An 18,079-nucleotide genomic window follows, 5' to 3' on the forward strand; every position below is an offset into this window, starting at 1 on the left:
CCTAGGGTCCCGCACCTGGACTTCATTGCGGGGAGCAGCTCCACTTAATCTGTAAGATTTTGTTTTATAACAGGGATTTGTCTCTAAAAAATTTTTGGTTTAAGGCCCCAATTTAAGAGGAAATTCATAGTTAAAAATAGAAAAAACTGGGAATTTCCCCTACAAGCACCAAAAAGACAACTGAGTTAAAGAATAAAATTATAGGGAGGGTGGGAGGGAGGGAGACGCCAAGAGGGAAGAGATATGGGGACATATGTATATGTATAACTGATTCACTTTGTTATAGAGCAGAAACTAACACACCATTGTAAAGCAATTATACTCCAATAAAGATGTTAAATAAATAAAGGAAGAATAAAATTAATAACCAATTCTGCCCCTTGTAAGAAGTTTTTCTTTGTTAGACATTTTTATACAAAATTTTTGGAAATGTATTAGAAGGCATCAATTAAAGAATTTCCAAAGAAAAATATTTATAAATATTTGGTCACCAATTCTTAAACATGACCCCTAAAACTAGGACATACGTGCTTAAGATCATATTTTTCTAGTATTTATATACAAAATCTGAAAAGTACCATTTTCTATTAACAAAGGACCAAAATTCTCCCTTTTTTTTTTTAAGTGATGCATTTTTATAACTTGAAAGCTATATATGGGAATCATATCTCCAAACATTTATCTCACTAGAAAAATTAGAACTATTTCTTCTACATTACTAAAAGATATGCTTTTAATAGCTAGAATTATCTCTTACATAGCATTTTTAATTATATGTATATTTTATTAATAGATTTTATTTTTGAGCAATTTTAGGCTTACAGAAAAATAAGTGGAAAATATAGAGTTCCCATTTACCATCTCACCTCCTCCTAATTTCCTTTATTATCTTTCATTATTGTGATATATTTATTAAAATTGTTGAGCCAGTATTGATAGAGGGTTTTTTTTTTTTAAGATTTATTTATTTATTTATTTATTTATAGGCTGCGTTGGGTGTTCGTTGCTGCACGCGGGCTCTCTCTAGCTGTGGCAGGTGGGGGCTGCTCTTTGTTGCGGTGCGCGGGCTTCTTATTGCAGTGGCTTCTCTTGTTGCGGAGCACAGTCTCTAGGCCTGCGGGCTCAGTAGTTGTGGCGCACAGGCTTAGTTGCTCTGCGGAACATGGGATCTTCCCGGATCAGGGATTGAACCCATGTTCCCTGCATTGGCAGACAGATTCTTAACCACTGTGCCACCAGGGACGTCCCTAGATTATTATTATTAACTAAACTCTATAATTTATGTTAGGGTTCACTCTTGGTGTTGTACTTTCTATGGATTTTGAGAAATATATAATGACATTTGTATCCACCATTACTGTATCATATAAAATAGTTTCATGGCACTAAAAATCCCATGTGCTCCGCGTATTCATCCCTTCCTCCCTGACTCCAAACCCTTGATCTTTTTACTGTCTTCATAGTTTTGCCTTTTCCAGAATGCAATATAGTTGGAATCTTCTTTCACATAGCATTTTGCATTTAAGGTTCCTCCGTGTCTTTTTGTAGCTTGATAGCTCATTTCTTTTTATTGTTGAATAATATACTGTTGTCTGCATGTACCACAGTTTATCTGTTCACCTGTTGAAGGACTTACAAGTTTAATGAATGAAGCTTGAATACAGCTGCTATAAACATTTATGTGAAAGTTTTATTTATGGACTTAAGATTTCGTCTCTTTGTGGTAAATATTAGGAGTGTGATTGCTGGATCATACGTAAGAATATGTTTAATTATAAGAAACTGACGAACTGTCTTCCAATATGGCTGTGCCATTTTGCATTCCCAACAATGAATGAAAGTTCTTGTTGCTCCATATCCTCATCAGCATTTAATGTTGTCAGTGTCTTAGATTTTAGCCATTTAAATACATGCATAGTGATATCTCATTGTTAATTTGCAATTCCCTAATGACATATGATGTTTAGCATCTTTTCATTTGCTTATTTGCCATCTATATATCTTCTTTGGTGAGCTGTCAATATTCACATGTTTTGCCCACTTTTAACTGGGTTGTTTTCTTATTTTTGGATTTAAGAGTTCTCTACATTTTGGATACCACTCCTTTATCAGATTTGTGTTGTCTAAAGATTTTTTTCTTAGTTCGTGGCTTATCTTTTCACTCTAAACAATGTCTTTCATAGAGCAGAAATTTTTAATTTTAATGAATTATCTATTTTTTCTTTCAAAATACATTTAATAAGGTATTAAATATATTCTTTCTTTAAAAAGTATCTATTTGGAATCAGTTTATGCTTTGTAAATGTTTATAGATAAAAACCACCATATTTGCTCAATAGTTTACTTTTGTCCTCATAATTGTGATGATTTATAACTTTTAATGGCAAGGGAGAATTATTCCCTCAAAGAACTTGTTAGCCATGAAGAAAACCATTCTCTCTTGAACATTATGCTACTGTATTTGAATCAGATATTTCTGCCTGTATGAACAGAAAAACATTCTCCTCAGAAACTGGGACTCAGTACTCAACAGGAGCGGTTTTAACTTGGGCACATGCGGTATTTTACATGTAGATCATACACTACACAATGGCAGTACTATATGGCCATGTTTTAAAACACAGGATAACTGTGCTAGGAGATGATAGATGAGGGGAGGGACCTTTTAAATGAAGAAGTACATTATAGAAAGAAGTTTTTACGTTTTTAAAGTTTTGTCTGATTCAGGAACCTTGTCACATCACACACTGGCAATGAGGTGATGGAGTTTATATATTCAGCAATCTCTTTTTATTGGCACAATTTAAAAAATACCCTAACAAAATACTACAGTAGAGTAATACAGAGCAATCTAGGATAATTTTTCTTTTTACATTGACTTAGCTTTACCTGTATTTTGTGGGTCTTCTGTTGCCACAGTGCACATATATATATGTATGTTCGCCTACACATCAAGCTCATACACAGATCACAGCAATTAGAACTTAGGACTTAGCTGAAACTAAATTATTTTTCATATCAGGCAGTTTCCCACAATTAGCAGAGCTACCTTATAGGAGTCATATAGTAAACTGGAGCCATTTATTACACTATTAGAAATGCCCATAGAATGGGTTGTGCCCTACATGTTACAGCAGCTTTAGAGAATGAAAGCTTAGCAACTTTAGAGAATGAAAGAAGAAGCAAATACAGTTATATTTGGGTGGCAACAACAGATAGACTATCGTCTGGAGTCTAGTATAGATAATAAACATTCACCTTTGTTTTTCCTACTCTCCCTCTCCTACTTTCCTCTTTTCCCCCCCAGCTTTATTGAGATATAATTGACAAATAAAAGTATAAGATATTTAAAGTGTACAGCATGATGATTTGATAAACACTGTGAAAGGATTCCCTCCATCAAGTTAATATCAATACACGTATTTTGTGTGTGTGTGTGTGTGTGAGAGAGAGAGAAATTTTAGTTTCTACTCTTGGCAAATTTCAGTTATACAATACAGTATTATCAACTTTAGTCATCATATTATACATAGATTTTCAGACCTTTTATTCATCGTATTACTGAAAGTTTGTACACTTTTACCAACATCTCCCTATTTCCCCGACCCCCTAGCCTCTGGAAACCACTTTTCTATTCTCCGTTTCTATGAGTTTGGCCTACCTTTTATTTATTTATATATTTTTAGACTCCACATATAAGTGATACCATGAAATATTTGTCTTTATGTTATTTCACTTGGCATAATACCCTGCCTGTTTATTCGTATCACAAATAGCAGGATTTCCTTCTTTTTAAAGACTGAGTAATACTCCATTTTATGTATATTTATAAATATATAAATATTTATATATAATATATATATATATCACATTTTTTATCCATTTATCCAGAGGCAGACACTTAGGTTGGTTCCATACCTTGGCTGTTGTGATTAATGCTCCAATGAACATGGGAGTGCAGGTGTCTCTTCAAGATAATGCTTTCATTTCCTTTGGATATGTACCCAGAAGTGGGATTGCTGGATCATATGGTAATTTTATTTTTAAGTTTTTTCGAGGAACCTCTATACTGTTTTCCGTAGTGACTGTATTAGTTTACATTCCCACCAACAATGTGCAAGTGTTCCCTTTTATCCACATCCTCCATAGTATTTATCATCTCTTCTCTTTTTGATAATAGCCATCCTGACAGGTGTGAAGCAGTAACTAATTATGGTTTTGATTTGTATTTCCCTGATGATTAGTCATGTTGAGCACCTTTTTATGTACCTGTTGGCCATTTGTATGTCTTTGGAAAAAATGTCTATGTAGGTCCTTCACCCTTTTTTAAATTGGGTTCTTTGGTTTTTCGCTGTTGCATTGTATTAATACTTTGTATATTTTAGATATTAACCCCTTTTCAGATGTATGATTTGCAAGTATTTTCTCCCATTTAGTAGGTTGCCTTTTCGTGTGTTGTTGGTTTCCTTGCTATGTAGTAGCTTTTTAGTTTGATGTAGTCCCACTTGTTTATTTTTGCTTTTGTCACCTTTGCTTTTAGTGCCAAATCCAAAACATCATCGCCAAAACCAGTGTCAAGGAGCTTACCCCCTATGTTTTCTTCTAGGAGTTTTACACTTTCAGGTCTTACATTTAATCCATTTCAAGTTGGTTTTTGTGTGTGGTGTAAGATACGAGTCCAGTTTCATTCTTTTGCATGAGAATATCCAATTTTCCCAACACCGTTAATTGAAGAAACTATCATTTCCTCATTTTATATTCTTGGCTGCTTTATGAAAGTTAATTGACCATATATGCAAGGATTTATTTCTGGGCTCTCTATTCTGTTCCATCAATCTATATGTCTGTTTTTATGCCAGTACCATACTGTTTTGATTACTTTAGTTTTGTAATATAGTTTGAAATCAGCAAGTATGATGCTCCAGCTTCGTTCGTCTTTCTCAAGATTGCTTTGACTCTTCAGAGCCTTTTGTGGTTCCATACAAATATTAGGGTTGTTTGTTCTATTTCTGTGAAAGGTGTCACTGGAATTTTGGTGGGGATTGCACTGAATCTGTAGATCACTTTGGGTAGTATGGACATTTTAACAATACTAATTCTTCCAGTCCATTAACACAGTATATCTTTCTATTTATTTGTGTCTTCTTCAATTTCTTTCATCAGTGCCTTATAGTTTTCAGTGTATAGATCTTTTACCTCCTTGGTTAAATTTATTCCCAAGTACTTCATTCTTTTTCATGCCATTATAATTGGGATTGTTTTCATAATTTCTCTTGCTGATAGTTCAAAGCTGGAGCACCAGATGTGTGTACAGGATCCTTCCAGGGAGATACTGGCAACTTGGTTTCATTGTTTGAGCTGGCCAAAAAGAGAAGGTGGGAGAAGTGTTTGCGGGCTTCCCCCAGAGATTGCAGCCAACTCCTAAATGTGTGCATAACTACAAGCTGGACCCTTGGGCAGCAGTTTGTAAAGTATGCATTTAGACCCCTTTCAGGGAAGGACTGGGAGAGATAGGTGTTTTTTTATTTCTTCCTCTGTGCTGAGTCCTGGGGGGGATAACTACAGTGATTACATATGTACACATGAAGCACTGCTTCTTTGTTTGCTATAATCTTATAGGTCTTATGCACACAAGCCCTGTTGGCTTCCAGAGCTAGGTATTTGGGAGCCAGGTGGAAGTCTTAAAAGTTGAGGCCTTAAATGTGCAGTCCAAACCATTGCTGCTCAGGGAGAAGCTGAGAGCTGAGAGTTAGTTCTCTTCAGATTGTATGGCTGTGTGCCAGAGTGGGGTTTATGACAAGAGTGCATCTCAGCCTTTCCTACCCATTTCAGTGTGGGTATTTTCTTCTTCATCCTATGTATACTATGTATACAAGTCTCTCAGCTTATTTCTGGATTTCTTTCATAGGTAATTGCTCCATGTGTAGCTGCACAGCGTGTATGTGGGAAGAGGGAAGTTCAGAAATCTCCTGTGTTGCCATCTTGGTCAACTCCCCTCCTGCTTTCCTTCTTATAGTATAAAATCAAAGTTCTTTCAGTGGTATCAAGCAGTGAAAGGGGTGAGCAAAGACCAGACCAGAAATGGATGTGTTTCTTTGCCAGGGTTCTCTTGCCTACGTTAAAAACTAACAGATGCCAAAAAGGAGTTATAATAGAACAGGATGTAACTTATGGTCTAGATTCATCTTTTTGCATTTTTTTAAATGAGTAGTTTGGAAGCTTTCTTTGAGGACTGGTGAGTTTAAGCAAAACTCAGAAATAGGGACTTCCCTGGCGGTCCAGCAGTTAAGACTCTGCACTTCCACTGTAGGGGTCACAGGTTCAGTCCCTGGTTGGGAAACTAAGATCCCACATCCCACATGCCGTGTGGTGTGGCAAAACAAAAAACAAAAAAAAACCCTCTGAGAAATAATGTTTTTTTTTAATCTGGGAGACTGGCTCGTTTGACTTTGCTTAAGATTGTTCAGTTTCTTATTTCTCTGAAGAGACACATGGACTTCATTTGCTGACCTTATTACAACAGTCTTCATTTATATTAGCATATTAAAGGTTGAAGTTTCACCTGCTATCAGTTTTATTTCCTGTGTAATACCTTGCCTTTAAAGCATTATGTTTTGCTTTTCCTGCTGCCTATCAACTGCAGAGCTGCTGTTGTCTCCCTTGTTTTAAAGGCTACATTCTCCCCACCCATCAAATGGGGATAAATTATCTTATTGAACGAGGAGAACAAGGATATTTAAATAAACATTTTGTTATATAGCTGCAGCTTCATGGAACTATTTGTTTGAGTGTTTTGTACCCACTCAGCTTAGAGATAACTTCTTCCAGAAAGCCATTTCTAACCACTTCTAGCCCAGATTAGATACCTTTTCTATGTATCCCATAACACTTGCATATTTCCCTTTCTTATCTAGCTTTGGGGTTTTGTTTTGCTTTTTAAGCTTTGTTGAGACAGAATCAGTAAAAGTAGCTGTAGCTGGTGTTGAGAATCTTGACTCATGAGTTAAGATCTATGTAGGCCTGGTAATTTTGGTGACTTTAAGCTAAAAATGGGTTCCTCAACTTAGCACTTGATGAAGATGGGAAAAGTTGTTGAAAATATCTTAACATATGCAGTGTAATAAAGCTCTAGGAGATTTTACTTTCATATCTTTCTTGTAATAGTTTCTGATAGTTTCTTATTCCTCCAGTATGGCTATGGTAAATATTTTGGTTCACTTTGGAAGCTCAACCACATGTCTTGATGCTATTATCTCATACCCTCTGAGTCCACAAGTCCTCTTTTCATTTCAAGGCTGTTACTGCAAAGTCTTGAAATGTGTGCTTCCTTGGCATACCCTTTAAGAACAAAGCCCTTAAAAAGTAACTCCAGAAAGGGCTTTAATTCTCTAACTTGCTCACCAAAATGCTAGTTATGCCTGTGTGGTGCTACAGCTCTGTCTGTTCTGACTGAAACTCTATGTCTGTGTCCTCTTTGATGACCACATCCTCCCTTTTGGGCCAGCATTCATCTGGATACTGTGGCAAAAGGAAAGATGTTTACATCCCTTTCAGCAAAGAATTCCTTCCATGGGCTCTAAACTGAAGTCAAACCCCCCTATTTTACAGAAATATGCAGACCATGTAACTTTCAGTGTGATACTATTAAATATGTCCCCATAATCAGTATATCCAGCTATTGTTTAAGAACTTCATGGCTTCTGTTAACATGGGCCACAGGAACCTGCTCAACACACTGTATCCTACTCACCTTCAACTGCTGAATTATAAGCTTCCCCAAGGTAGGATCTGTGTCATATCTTTGTATCCCCAGAACTTGAGCACTTAGGAGATGCTTCATAATTTTTTTAATAAAAGAATAAATGGCAGAATGAAAAATGAAGTGCCTCATAGGTCCAGATGCTGTGAACTTCATAATGACTTTCTCATCTCACTTTCTTTAGAAAATAGCAATCACACACACACACACACACTTTTTTTAAGTAAACAAAGCAGCAACTCATTAAATGCTGTCTGGTGATTTTATATACTTTATGATATATTAACATGCTAACCTATCTTAACAGAATAGTAGAAAAAGATTAGTGGGAAAGTATTTCATCATGCAGAAGCATATTGGAAAAATTATTAAGAGCAGCTAAATTATAAGCACTTAGTATCTCTTAGCCACTGTTCTTACTTAAGACTTCATAAGCATTATCTCATTTGTGTCTTTTAGCAACCCTTTCAAATAGATACTACCTTATACCTTTGATTCTAAGATGCCATCAGTTGTTAGAGCCATCATCAAATTAATCATAGCTTTACAGTGACTCTGTGTGTTGGAGGCATAGAGATTGCCACTTTAATGTTCATGTCTATTTTATGACAGATATTAATTTTAAATGTTAAACATTTAGAAAAGCATATCTTAGTAAAATCCTTAAGTACTTTAGAAATTGAGGTCCAGGCCTCAAGATACAGCATGCTGGCCTGGTTCTACATGTAGCTGGCTCTGCATGTTGAGGCTAAGTTCTGAGACATAGATGTGTTGAACCTGTGGGGTGACCTGTGGAAACCGAACACCTTTAAACAAATTTATGAAACTTCTCATTACGCATGGTAACCTAAACACACTCATTTACATCTGCTTCCTTCTGAAACTTACTAAAATAGAAGTAAAGAATAAGAATGGCATAAGCCAATAATGACAAAGAAAATGAGAAAGTTGATAATCAATGAAAAATAGAAATAAAATTTTTGAAGCTGGACAATAAATGTACAGGTTAAGAGAATACTGAAACCTGTAGGCAAGAGAAATGAATAAGAAGCAGCTGATTTCACAGTAGGTCTCAAGACTCAAGAAAGGAATTAGAATATAGGGCACCTCTGAAGAAAAAGGGGAAGGGCCAAGAGCAGGATTTGTTGCAAGTCTTTACATAGAAGAGGTGGACTCCTAGATTGTTTTCCAGACTCCTCACAGATGACCCCCAGCAGAAAATTGGAGCTTTGTTTTCAGAAAAGTTGAACTACAGAGGTTCTGAACACGAAGATACCAATTCCATCTGAAGATGAGGCAGGGGTGACATGTCAAGCGAAAAACAGGGTATTAAATGAAAATCTGTATACTTCATGCTGAGATTTCCAAGCCCCTTCCCTTGCTGTGCTCCGGTCATGCTGGCAGCCAGGCAGAGTCCTGGAAGCTTGCCGTCTGGAGAAACTGACTATTAGTCTAAGAGAACAGCTCTACAGATACTTACATTTGGGAAAATTACAGCAGTGAAGATGACCAGCTGACAAGCCTCACCCATGCACACAGAGTTTCCAATTGAAATTTTAGTCCCTCATTCCTAAATATGAATGGAGAACTGGGTAGGGATCACCAATATTTTAAGAAAGCTTCTAATATGAAAGACACTCTAAAACAAACACAGGGAAAATAGAGACAATGAGGGAGCAGATGAAAAAAACAAATAAGAAAAAGATAGTACAAGCAGGGATTTCCCTGGTGGCGCAGTGGTTAAGAATCCGCCTGCCAATGCAGGGGACATGGGTTCGATCCCTGGTCTGGGAAGATCCCACATGCTGCAGAGCAACTAAGCCTGTGTGCCACAACTAGTAAGCCTGCGCTCTAGAGCCCACGAGCCACAACTACTGAGCCCGTGTGCCGCAACTACTGAAGGCCACATGCCTAGAGCCTGTGCTCTGCAACAAGAGAAGCCCCTGCAGTGAGAAGCCCACGCACCACAACGAAGCCTGCATGCAACAAGGAAGACCCAACACAGCCATAAATAAATAAATAAATAAATTTATTTAAAAAAAAAAGAAAGAAAGAAAGATAGTACAACCAGGAAACAAGCACCGGAGGGTCTAAAAAAGAATATTTAATCATTCCTTAATTGAAATTTTAAAAAGTTCAGATAGTTACAACATTGTAAATCAACTCTATGTCAATAGAAAAAAAAAATCAAAGAACAATAAATAAATAAATAATTTCTAAAAAAACTTTTAAAAAATGTTCAGATAGAAATTTTTTTTAAAAATGCAATAGAAGCATTGGAGGAAAAAGTTGAGTAAGTCTCCCAGAAGATAAAACAGAAAGACAGGGAGATGAGAAATGGAGACATGTGACTCATAGGGGTTTCAGAAAGAACAAACAAATCAGAGGAAAGAAAACTATCAAAATTTCTTTCCACAAATTGACTAACATAAGTTTCTAGATTGAAATGCTTTACTAAGTGTCCAGTCCCAACCCATCACATACAGAGGACTAAGAATTTGGACTGTCACAAGATAGTCTAGAGCAGCAGTAGAAACCATGAGACAGGAGAGAAACTAATGGTTTTAAATTTCTGAGGGGAAATGATTTCCAACCTGGAGTTCTTTATCAAGCCAAACTATACAATCAAATGTGAAGATGAAATAAATACATTTCAGACATGCAAAATCTAAAACAAATTTATCTCCACGCACCTCTTTTTAGGAAGCTACCAGTGGATGTGTTCCACCAAAAACAAGGAAAAGACATGGCATCTAGGAAACAAGCAGTTCAACACAGGAGAGTAGTAAAGGGAATTCCCAGGGTGATGTTGAACAGAAGTTACAGAGAAAACATTTTTAAGCTTCTCTTTGTAAGCTGACAAGGAAAAGTCATTCTTTTCAGGTTGTCACTATTTGTCTGACTTTGCTTTTCAATTGTGAATAAATAATAAGAAAGACTAGTAGGTAAAGATTACATCAGTTACACTTAGAAATTATAAAAGCAAAATATTGTCTCAAAAACTTATCATGTTCTTTCCGTCTCTTCGTTCTAATCCAGAGCTATGTTTCTCCATGAAAGTTTTGTTTTAGAATTCAGTGTTAATCTTTTCTATCATTTTTGAAGCTAAAGAAGAGTAGTTTCTGAAAGATTTTAGTAGCTGAAACTTTTTCCCTCCCTCAAATAAAACCTTATGTAGGAAGACCATTATATAGAAGAGATAAGAATGAATCTGCTTTGGTTGGGGCCTGTCCCACCTACATACCTTTCCCTCCTCCTGCTGTGACCTCTAAGGCACGTGGGAGACTCTGCAGAGCATTTTAAAAACTATTTCGCTAACCAGAAAAGCTACTGAACAACACGTGGCCATTCTTATTTCTCAGAATTACAACCTGAGTACTTATTATCTTCATGAACTTAAGAAGCAGAACATTGTTGTGAGGTTGTGTACCTTGTCTGTGTGAAATGCACACTAAAGTTCCATCTTGACAAGTTTGCACCTATCTGATTGTAACAGTCTTGTTTTTAATGAAATGTCTTTGCTTGTTTCAAATAAAATTTGGAACTTCAGTTTTTACATTCCTGACATTTTTAAGTTTGAAATTAGTAACTCATATTTCCTTTCCCTTGTAAGCATGAGCTTAGGCAAACATTGAGCAGTAACACTGTGTTTGGGGAGGGGGAGCGTGCATGGCAAGTACTCCTTGTACTGCACCCTTTGTCCCTCTTAATGCTGTCCTTTCTTTCTCCCACGTCACCCTATAAAAGAAACCGTTGACAGATTTATAGTTTTCAATAGCTTTCCAGATACAATCTTCTCTGGTAAATAAACTAAAAGATGAGGTTAAAGAATAAAAACAGATAACTTAATGCTATGAGAATTTGAGTTTTTGTGTGTAGTGTGGTCATTACGGGATGTATTTCACATCGGAATGGAACCTGCCTGCTTACCTTGAAAATGTAAAACATAAAATAGCAGAGCCTGGCAGTAACTTTTCAGTTTGAAAAATGATTTATCATTGGGGAGTATTAAAAATGCCAACTTGATTGTCTTTATTGCCTATATACTTTCTAGGGGAAGGGTAGTCCCTAAACAAACTTGTTGTGAACTGGTTAATGTTTAATATTTATTTGTAAAGCTTAGAAATATAATGAAGAAATAGCTATAAATCTTGCATGCTTTGTGCATCAAAGAATTTAGGTTCGTGTTGCTTTCCCATTCACCTATTCTTTTTGGGTTCTTCAACTAAATAATGCAGAAAACATAGCTTATGAAATTAAAAGAGGAAAATAATATTTTTAAAACTCCACCTTTTATATCCCTACCTATAATTTTGAGAATTAAAACCTTGAACAAGAGTGTATCTTGGCAGGCAAATTATTTTAACCTGAAGCTTGATCAGAGTACAATTAGAACAACACTCTGAATCATAGCTAGAGATATTATCTTCTTATGCTCAACCTAAAAAGCAGATGCACAGATTACCATTTCTACTCAGAGGATGTTTTTATCTTGAAAACCATGAAAAGTAATTTACATGGGGAAATCAATACAACAGTCCATCATTTTTATCCCTCATTCATTCTCCAAAGACAGTTTTTGTGACACCTGTGAAGAAGCAGTACCATGGGGTCATGTCCACATAGGTAACTGGATGTACGCAGGTTTAGCGTGATAGATGAGATCCTTGTAGTCCACTGCAGCACGATGCTGGAGAGTGACTAGCACTCCAGAAAAGTCCCTCACTTAGGGGCTACTTTCAAGGTCAAAGAATTAATTAAACATACCTTTAAGGAAAATTGTGCCTTCCCAACTTGGCAAGAAAATAATGGTTGGAATAGCTTGAAGATGTTCTTCAGTTCTTTATCATCTTCCGGTTTTCTTCCTGTAGAAAGAGTTAAAAATATCCATCTGTTATTTTTCTTCATCTTGTTTTAATTTAGTGAGGATCTTTTTGTTATCAAGGTTGACAGCACTGGTAAATTCCTTCCAGCAGGAACACAGCAGTGCACAGTTCCAGGGGGATCCATGTGAATATCACCCCTTGACTTAGGCAAGACTCAGTCCCTGTGGCCTTATTTGGTGTCCTTGCCTGCCAGCCTCATTTTATATTGCTTTTCATGCAAGGTTCATGGCTTGAAGGATGTCCTGATCCCTGTGGGTTAAGCTGTCCTCTTATTCCCCTTTGGTTTATAGCTGGCTTACCCACTACTGAGAACAAAGATCTCTGGGTACTTGACACTCACTGTTCATTTGATGGAACTGTGATGCATGTACAGTTGAATAAATTTAAGCTTTTCATTTGAAATTGTAACTTATACTGAAAAGTCATTCTGGTCCTACAGTTAAAATTCTACCCAGGGCATTCTTAATATTTTGGTGGTTTTTTTCATGCTCCAAGGTGATACTGATAATTTTGGTTTGCTCATTGGAACGTGAATATAATTTACCTATAATAATTTTGGAAAGACTTCATATGCTAAGAATCATGATGTCATCAATAATGCACTGTAGTACACAGTGAAATTGTTTGAGGTGTTGGCAAGAATGATCTTTCCTATCAACTTATAAATGCTTCCACCAGTCAGCAAAGGCAGTGCAAAATTTCATCACTCAGTCTTGATGCTCAGATAATACCGGTAGTCAGGGTGACATTGTTGAGCTTCTGTCTGCTAGTAAATGTTTTGCTTTTTGTTTTCAAAGATGGCTGTTGACAGATAACTCATTCTCTACGTGTATGGATGTAATGAAAATGCCACTGTGGGTTTAGTAGACCCACACAAAGTCCATCTTCAGGATTTGGCTGCATATTTGCAAAGCTTAGTTATGCACAACTGTGTCTCCAACCTGTGAACTTCCGCTTCTCATTCCTTTATGCTGTTGCTGTATAACAATGTATTCCCCCTCAGTCTCCGACATTGGATGCTAAATGGCTATAAAAATTAGTTTGGAGTTGCTTTGTTTATTGTCATCTCACATCAGAACCCTATTTATCAGCTTCAGTTTTTTTCTGGATGTTCCAGAAGAGCTGGAACTTCAGGAATTAGAGGCAAATTACAACCAAAAGGAGAACATATCCACCTGTAGAAACATAAGGACATGTATGACCTCCACTTGAATTAGGTCATTAATAATTTGTATTGGGAAAAAATGGTAGATAAATCCGTAGTCACCAGATTCTCTGTTGGCCTTTATTATACATTTACTAATCAGGTAGTATACTAGTAATATTAGTAATGTTTGCCACAATTTTGTTGAGCATTTACTATGTGCTAGACATAATAATAAGTCTAGCAATATCTAATAAGTCATATAATATCTAATTTAATACAATAACCCTAACTTAATCTAGTTATGAGATACAAAATTGTCTAATTTAATACAATAACCCTATGAGAAACAAAATTAGTACAGGCATTTTACAGAGGAAGAAACTAGCTTAAAATAATGTTTTCAAGATCTCACAGATAATGTCTGGTAGATCCAAGATTTAAACCCAAGTATGACTCCAAAGCCTATGCCCTTAAATCCTAATTTCCTTGGATAGCCATTGTTTCTTTAGAATGGTTTTGAATGTTTTCAGTAAGAGTGTGTGTGTGTGTGTGTGTGTGTGTGTGTGTGTGTGTGGCAGGGAGTTGGGAGAAGACAAAGGTACTGACATTGGAAAATTTCCTTCAAAATATTGAGGAAAATTATCTTTAACCTAGCATTATATGCCAAACCAGACTTTAGAATTGTGAGGATTAAATAAAGGCATTTTCTAATATTCTAGAAGGGACTCAGCATGTACTCTTTTTTACAAAGTTACTTAAGATTGTATACCAGCTAAACAAAGAAATAATTCAAGAAATAGGAAGACATGGGAAGAGTAATAATAGAAAGCCTTAGGATGAGATCTGTGCTGCAGGTCTAGAGAGCAGTTCGTCCATATGGAGCAGGAAGGTGTAGGGTTTGAGGAGACAGGTGTCAGGGTAAAGAGAGAGTGGGCTCCATAGACTAGGTATAATGATTGAGATGCCAGAAGAACCCAAATTTTGAAGAAGGAAAAAAATATTAAAAGTGTGTGTTGGGTTAGGAAGAGTCATTAGATAATATGCTTAAACATTCTTTATTGATTTTCAACTTCAGAATCAATCTATAGACAAAGCTTAATTATGGTTACAGAACAAAAGGTAAAAGTTATTAACACCAACAGTAATAAAATTGAGATGAGGAAGGGGACAGAGAAGTACACTGAGGAAAATGACATTAATATCCTAATCTTGCAAAGTAAGGAATCAAGATATATACTGTCTGTAGTTAATGGAACAAGAAATAGAGATTAAAGTAAATTGTTTAATGTGACTAAATAAAAAAGGAAAATGGAGGTATAAATAACCTAAATATACGTATATATAATATGATATCAACAGATGATGTCTGAAGTTGATACATCAAGATTTAAAGATAAGCAACCACCAGAAGAATTTTTTTTTTTTTAAGTGTTAGAAATTGTCAGTCTGGGGAATAGAATAGAGGAGAGGAAGGGGCTACTGCTTTTTAAAATAACCTCTTCTTTATTTATTTTAGCCATGTGCATGTATTACTGTAATTTAGAAAAGTACATTTTCATTTTAGGAAAAACTGAAGGAAAAAATGCTACCAGATTATGGACCTGCTTCACGTAATCTTCATGTATTTCTAGGGTAATTTGAAGTACCGTGACCAGAAGAGAGCAAACCAGTCAAAACCTCAAGTTGGCAAGCTCTTAGTTTATCATGGGTAACCCATGGAAAAGTTCAGGTTGCCTCCAGAGGTTACCAGGATGAAATCTAACCCTCACTGAAGGGACAGATCTCAGAAGTTTCAAAATAAATGGTGAAGGAAATTATGAGAGCCATTGAAGAAGTCCAGAAAGGGAAATAAATGCAGTGAAACTTAAAAGGAAATAGGGAGGCCATCCAGTGGGGGACTATCAAAAAGTCTTTATGAAATACTTAACATTTTGGTGAGCCTTTAAAGGATAAGTAGAGTTTTATAAGGAGACTATGGAAGAGAATACCTTTTAGGCAGAGGGAGAGGCAGAGAAGGATACAGCTTGCTAAAGCCTGGATATGCACTGAGAAATGGGCTGTGTCGAAGAGCGTTTGGAGGTAAGGTTCTAAGTCAGGTAAGGATTATATTGTAGGGAACCTAGAATATGCACATGGCTAGAAGCTTGTTATTTACTAGGCAGGCACCAATGAACTTTTGAAGAGTTTTGAAGTGATATCAGAGCTATAATTTAGAAAATTTATTCTGGGAACAAGTTGGCTAGTCAGGAATCTATTACAAGGTGAGTAGTATAAAGTAGAAAGAAGACAAATGAAAAAAGAAAACAGTCAAAATAACAATTACAAAAGTTAGTAATTGATGGATAAAAAGCATCAAAATTGACTAATATTTTCAGCCTGATGAGTGGGCAAACAGTATTTCCATATCAGCATATATAAGAATATAGGAGTTAAGTTTCTATTTGTTGTAAGTAAGAAAAAACAGCTGGAACTGACTTGAGCAAAAACAAAGGACGTTTTCAAAATAGACTATGATCTCACAGTATTTAAGGAATAGGCCTTTGTAAGGTCTGGAGCTAGAAGTATACCACAATCTTCAACAACAGGAATTATAACTACTCTGCAGCCATGAATGTGAATCAGCTACCTACAACTCTTCTTTGTGTCTCTCAGTTCCAGAGTCCCTAGAGAAAGAATCTGATTGGCCCATTCTGAGTCATGTGTCTGCCCCTGGACTAATTAGCTGGGTTGGTGGGGAGCACACAAGGTCATAGCTTTTAGACGGCTGCTGGAAGACTGCTTTCCCAGAGGAGAGGGAAGTATTTTGAGATGAGCCATATATAATTGATGAAGTGTGTATATTCTATTCTTGAATGAATGCATAGATTAGGCACATTTACCTTCCCATACTTCCATCTGTATGTGAAACATGGTACCTTGTTATTTGTAAATAACTATAAATGTACTGTGCCCTCCCCAACTAAAGAGAGCAGCTAGAAGTAACACTATGTGACTGTTGTTTTCCAAGTTCATAATCTCCTAGTGATCTCCATTCTTTCTGTGGTTTCATCCTGATCTCATCTTGCCTGTGGCCTTGCAAGATTCAATAACCTAGGGATTAAACTGCAAATTTAAGTATTGCCAGTATCCTCTGTATAGAATAGTTAGGGAAAGGAAGAGGGTAGGGGAGAAGCAAATGACAAAAGAGAGTATCATTTAAAAGGAGGAAAGAAAAAAGGAAAGGGATTTTTCCTTAGGTACTCTAGCCATATATAAGCAAGGAAGAAGTGGTAGAGGCTATACTCATAGTTTTTGTGTTTGGTTTCTCCACTGACACTTCATGTTCTTCTTTGCCTTTGATTAGTATTTCACCAAGTCAGAGTAGAGTTCTTACTGTTGGCATGACCCAAACCTACATTCCTGAAGAATCTGAGCTCTGGATGAAATTGTTTGTTTAGTGCTGTGACGGTCATCCAATAGTCCTAACCAACAGTCATCAAAGTACAAGATGTTCTGCCCCAGAGGTTACCAAGGTTCCACTCATACCCTTCTGAGCCTCTATTATGCACTGTCAGTCCTGACCTCTGCCTGCCAACACTGTGGATCTTTTCCTTCGTCCCTCCCTCCCTCCCTCCCTCCCTTCCTTCCTTCCTTCCTTCCTTCCTTCCTCCCTCCCTCCCTTCCTTCCCTCCTCCCTCCCTCCCTCCCTCCTTCTCTCCCTCTCTCTCTCTCTTTCTCTTTCTTTCTCCCTTTCTTTTCCTGTTCTCTCAGTGAGAAAAGAAACTCACAACGGCTGGGTAGCACACTCAGCTCCTGCTTCAGTTGAGTCTTATGTTTGCAGGTGGAAGCATTCCTCCTTTGGAAACAAACTTTTAAGACCTTTTGTTATGAAGGGGAAGCAAAAATTCTAATCCTGGGTCTTTAGATCTCTTCTACCTCATCCCTTAATTTCTGGACTCTTATATTCTTATATTCTTGTTGTAGAAGTGAATACAGTGAGTATCAGCTCATTACTTTCTTAAGTGACAATTGACTTTATTGAACGTAGGCGTTACCCTTGGGATATGTCGGCAGTGCATTATGTCGCTGTATAGTGGCTCTGGGAGAGCTATGACAGGTAATCCAAATTCAAATCCAGAAGAATTGTTTTTCTAGTGATTAGAAGATCACTGTGCCCTTCATAATGGAAGGGGCTCAGTGTAGATGACTTAACTTCTGTCATTGGTTGATTCTCTGAAGAACTACCTTTGGGTCAATTTTTATTAATTAACATTGTCCAGAAATAATGCCTTTGTAATACAGTGTTAA

The 18,079-nt window shown here is 36.6% G+C and overlaps 1 protein-coding gene across 5 annotated transcripts in view; it reads left to right on the forward strand.

Moving 5' to 3' along the window:
* AFG2A (AFG2 AAA ATPase homolog A) overlaps positions 1-18,079 on the forward strand; it is a 331,452-nt gene that overhangs the window by 285,008 nt on the left and 28,365 nt on the right. Inside the window, exon 16 of one of the 5 annotated variants that reach the window (XR_014263917.1) lies at positions 3,892-4,031. The exons of the other annotated variants lie outside the window; for them this stretch is intronic. The gene's annotated coding sequence lies outside the window, so the exon portion shown is untranslated. The remainder of the gene's footprint in view (positions 1-3,891; positions 4,032-18,079) is intronic. 5 annotated transcript variants of the gene reach the window in all.

The sequence above is a fragment of the Balaenoptera physalus genome, assembly GCF_965194825.1.
Source record: "Balaenoptera physalus genome assembly, chromosome: 5".
Taxonomy (NCBI): domain Eukaryota; kingdom Metazoa; phylum Chordata; class Mammalia; order Artiodactyla; family Balaenopteridae; genus Balaenoptera; species Balaenoptera physalus.